The sequence below is a fragment of the Oncorhynchus nerka genome, linkage group LG13, assembly GCF_034236695.1.
Source record: "Oncorhynchus nerka isolate Pitt River linkage group LG13, Oner_Uvic_2.0, whole genome shotgun sequence".
NCBI classification, from domain to species: domain Eukaryota; kingdom Metazoa; phylum Chordata; class Actinopteri; order Salmoniformes; family Salmonidae; genus Oncorhynchus; species Oncorhynchus nerka.
This window is the reverse complement of record NC_088408.1, coordinates 2387225-2393332: the sequence shown is the minus strand read 5'-3', so window position 1 is coordinate 2393332 and position 6108 is coordinate 2387225.

Here is a 6108-nt window from a genome sequence, read left to right as displayed (position 1 = left end):
CCCATACAGCCTCCATCCTACTAAACTACACTGTAGTAGTTACAGACCCATACAGCCTCCATCCTACTAAACTACACTGTAGTAGTTACAGACCCATACAGCCTCCATCCTACTAAACTACACTGTAGTAGTTACAGATCCATACAGCCTCCATCCTACTAAACTACACTGTAGTAGTTACAGATCCATACAGCCTCCATCCTACTAAACTACACTGTAGTAGTTACAGATCCATACAGCCTCCATCCTACTAAACTACACTGTAGTAGTTACAGACCCATACAGCCTCCATCCTACTAAACTACACTGTAGTAGTTACAGATCCATACAGGAGCCTCCATCCTACTAAACTACACTGTAGTAGTTACAGACCCATACAGCCTCCATCCTACTAAACTACACTGTAGTAGTTACAGACCCATACAGCCTCCATCCTACTAAACTACACTGTAGTAGTTACAGATCCATACAGCTATGGAGCCATCATCCTACTAAACTACACTGTAGTAGTTACAGATCCATACAGCTATGGAGCCATCATCCTACTAAACTACACTGTAGTAGTTACAGATCCATACAGCCTCCATCCTACTAAACTACACTGTAGTAGTTACAGATCCATACAGCCTCCATCCTACTAAACTACACTGTAGTAGTTACAGATCCATACAGCCTCCATCCTACTAAACTACACTGTAGTAGTTACAGATCCATACAGCTATGGAGCCTCCATCCTACTAAACTACACTGTAGTAGTTACAGATCCATACAGCCTCCATCCTACTAAACTACACTGTAGTAGTTACAGACCCATACAGCCTCCATCCTACTAAACTACACTGTAGTAGTTACAGATCCATACAGCCTCCATCCTACTAAACTACACTGTAGTAGTTACAGATCCATACAGCTATGGAGCCATCATCCTACTAAACTACACTGTAGTAGTTACAGATCCATACAGCCTCCATCCTACTAAACTACACTGTAGTAGTTACAGACCCATACAGCCTCCATCCTACTAAACTACACTGTAGTAGTTACAGATCCATACAGCCTCCATCCTACTAAACTACACTGTAGTAGTTACAGATCCATACAGCTATGGAGCCATCATCCTACTAAACTACACTGTAGTAGTTACAGACCCATACAGCCTCCATCCTACTAAACTACACTGTAGTAGTTACAGATCCATACAGCCTCCATCCTACTAAACTACACTGTAGTAGTTACAGATCCATACAGCCTCCATCCTACTAAACTACACTGTAGTAGTTACAGATCCATACAGCCTCCATCCTACTAAACTACACTGTAGTAGTTACAGATCCATACAGCCTCCATCCTACTAAACTACACTGTAGTAGTTACAGACCCATACAGCCTCCATCCTACTAAACTACACTGTAGTAGTTACAGACCCATACAGCCTCCATCCTACTAAACTACACTGTAGTAGTTACAGATCCATACAGCCTCCATCCTACTAAACTACACTGTAGTAGTTACAGATCCATACAGCCTCCATCCTACTAAACTACACTGTAGTAGTTACAGACCCATACAGCCTCCATCCTACTAAACTACACTGTAGTAGTTACAGATCCATACAGCCTCCATCCTACTAAACTACACTGTAGTAGTTACAGACCCATACAGCTATGGAGCCTCCATCCTACTAAACTACACTGTAGTAGTTACAGATCCATACAGCCTCCATCCTACTAAACTACACTGTAGTAGTTACAGACCCATACAGCTATGGAGCCTCCATCCTACTAAACTACACTGTAGTAGTTACAGATCCATACAGCTATGGAGCCTCCATCCTACTAAACTACACTGTAGTAGTTACAGATCCATACAGCCTCCATCCTACTAAACTACACTGTAGTAGTTACAGACCCATACAGCCTCCATCCTACTAAACTACACTGTAGTAGTTACAGATCCATACAGCCTCCATCCTACTAAACTACACTGTAGTAGTTACAGATCCATACAGCTATGGAGCCTCCATCCTACTAAACTACACTGTAGTAGTTACAGATCCATACAGCCTCCATCCTACTAAACTACACTGTAGTAGTTACAGACCCATACAGCCTCCATCCTACTAAACTACACTGTAGTAGTTACAGATCCATACAGCCTCCATCCTACTAAACTACACTGTAGTAGTTACAGATCCATACAGCCTCCATCCTACTAAACTACACTGTAGTAGTTACAGACCCATACAGCCTCCATCCTACTAAACTACACTGTAGTAGTTACAGATCCATACAGCCTCCATCCTACTAAACTACACTGTAGTAGTTACAGATCCATACAGCCTCCATCCTACTAAACTACACTGTAGTAGTTACAGACCCATACAGCTATGGAGCCATCATCCTACTAAACTACACTGTAGTAGTTACAGATCCATACAGCCTCCATCCTACTAAACTACACTGTAGTAGTTACAGATCCATACAGCTATGGAGCCTCCATCCTACTAAACTACACTGTAGTAGTTACAGATCCATACAGCCTCCATCCTACTAAACTACACTGTAGTAGTTACAGATCCATACAGCCTCCATCCTACTAAACTACACTGTAGTAGTTACAGATCCATACAGCTATGGAGCCATCATCCTACTAAACTACACTGTAGTAGTTACAGACCCATACAGCCTCCATCCTACTAAACTACACTGTAGTAGTTACAGATCCATACAGCCTCCATCCTACTAAACCTGTAGTAGTTACAGATCCATACAGCCTCCATCCTACTAAACTACACTGTAGTAGTTACAGATCCATACAGCCTCCATCCTACTAAACTACACTGTAGTAGTTACAGATCCATACAGCCTCCATCCTACTAAACTACACTGTAGTAGTTACAGATCCATACAGCCTCCATCCTACTAAACTACACTGTAGTAGTTACAGATCCATACAGCCTCCATCCTACTGCTAAACTACACTGTAGTAGTTACAGATCCATACAGCCTCCATCCTACTAAACTACACTGTAGTAGTTACAGATCCATACAGCCTCCATCCTACTAAACTACACTGTAGTAGTTACAGACCCATACAGCCTCCATCCTACTAAACTACACTGTAGTAGTTACAGATCCATACAGCTATGGAGCCTCCATCCTACTAAACTACACTGTAGTAGTTACAGACCCATACAGCCTCCATCCTACTAAACTACACTGTAGTAGTTACAGACCCATACAGCCTCCATCCTACTAAACTACGCTGTAGTAGTTACAGACCCATACAGCCTCCATCCTACTAAACTACACTGTAGTAGTTACAGATCCATACAGCCTCCATCCTACTAAACTACACTGTAGCAGTTACAGATCCATACAGCCTCCATCCTACTAAACTACACTGTAGTAGTTACAGATCCATACAGCTATGGAGCCTCCATCCTACTAAACTACACTGTAGTAGTTACAGATCCATACAGCCTCCATCCTACTAAACTACACTGTAGTAGTTACAGATCCATACAGCTATGGAGCCTCCATCCTACTAAACTACACTGTAGTAGTTACAGATCCATACAGCCTCCATCCTACTAAACTACACTGTAGTAGTTACAGATCCATACAGCCTCCATCCTACTAAACTACACTGTAGTAGTTACAGATCCATACACTTCCTGAGTTATGCTTACTCAGGTGTTGGAGCATGCTATATAACTAATTAGCACTGATGTGAAATTTAAGGTCCTCATGCTTCCCGAAACAGTAAGGCGAGCAACGCGCGTTAATGTTCACACCGAGCATCGGAGATCTTACCAAGACTCCCCTCTACCGAAGACACCTTCGTCCAACGACTCCGATGTGTAATGTAGTGGAACTGAGACGATCGACTGGAACTGAGACGATCGACTGGAACTGAGACGATCGACTGGAACTGAGACGATCCACTGGAACTGAGACGATCGACTGGAACTGAGACGATCCACTGGTACTGAGACGATCGAGTGGAACTGAGACGATCGAGTGGAACTGAGACGATCGAGTGGAACTGAGACGATCGAGTGGAACTGAGACGATCGACTGGAACTGAGACGATCGACTGGAACTGAGACGATCGAGTGGAACTGAGACGATCGACTGGAACTGAGACGATCGAGTGGAACTGAGACGATCGAGTGGAACTGAGACGATCGAGTGGAACTGAGACGGTCGAGTGGAACGAGTGGAACTGAGACGGTCGAGTGGAACTGAGACGGTCGAGTGGAACTGAGACGATCAAGGGTTAGCCCTACCCCTGGTTATTTAAAAGATGTTACAGAAAAGTTATTATGTTTTCAAATCCTGAACACTTGATATATCAACGACCCAGATGTAGGCTATAGACTATATTTTACCAACCCAGATGTAGGCTATAGACTATATCAACGACCCAGATGTAGGCTATAGACTATATCAACGACCCAGATGTAGGCTATAGAATATATCAACGACCCAGATGTAGGCTATAGACTATATTTTACCAATCCAGATGTAGGCTATAGACTATATCAACAACCCAGATGTAGGCTATAGACTATATCAACGACCCAGATGTAGGCTACAGACTATATCAACGACCCAGATGTAGGCTACAAACTATATCAATGACCCAGATGTAGGCTATAGACTATATTTTACCAACCCAGATGTAGGCTATAGACTATATCAACGACCCAGATGTAGGCTATAGACTATATCAACGACCCAGATGTAGGCTATAGACTATATTTTACCAACCCAGATGTAGGCTATAGACTATATCAACGACCCAGATGTAGGCTATAGACTATATCAACGACCCAGATGTAGGCTATAGAATATATCAACGACCCAGATGTAGGCTATAGACTATATTTTACCAATCCAGATGTAGGCTATAGACTATATCAACAACCCAGATGTAGGCTATAGACTATATCAACGACCCAGATGTAGGCTACAGACTATATCAACGACCCAGATGTAGGCTACAAACTATATCAATGACCCAGATGTAGGCTATAGACTATATTTTACCAACCCAGATGTAGGCTATAGACTATATCAACGACCCAGATGTAGGCTATAGACTATATCAACGACCCAGATGTAGGCTATAGATTATATCAACGACCCAGATGTAGGCTATAGACTATATCAATGACCCAGATGTAGGCTATAGACTATATCAATGACCCAGATGTAGGCTATAGACTATATTTTACCAACCCAGATGTAGGCTATAGACTATATCAACGACCCAGATGTAGGCTATAGACTATATCAACGACCCAGATGTAGGCTATAGACTATATCAACGACCCAGATGTAGGCTATAGACTATATTTTACCAACCCAGATGTAGGCTATAGACTATATCAACGACCCAGATGTAGGCTATAGACTATATCAACGACCCAGATGTAGGCTATAGACTATATTTTACCAATCCAGATGTAGGCTATAGACTATATCAACGACCCAGATGTAGGCTATAGACTATATCAACGACCCAGATGTAGGCTATAGACTATATCAACGACCCAGATGTAGGCTATAGACTATATCAACGACCCAGATGTAGGCTATAGACTATATCAACGACCCAGATGTAGGCTATAGACTATATCAACGACCCAGATGTAGGCTATAGACTATATCAACGACCCAGATGTAGGCTATAGACTATATCAATGACCCAGATGTAGGCTATAGACTATATTTTACCAACCCAGATGTAGGCTATAGACTATATCAACGACCCAGATGTAGGCTATAGACTATATCAACGACCCAGATGTAGGCTATAGAATATATCAACGACCCAGATGTAGGCTATAGACTATATTTTACCAATCCAGATGTAGGCTATAGACTATATCAACGACCCAGATGTAGGCTATAGAATATATTTTACCAACCCAGATGTAGGCTATAGACTATATTTTACCAATCCAGATGTAGGCTATAGACTATATCAACGACCCAGATGTAGGCTATAGAATATATCAACGACCCAGATGTAGGCTATAGACTATATTTTACCAATCCAGATGTAGGCTATAGACTATATCAACGACCCAGATGTAGG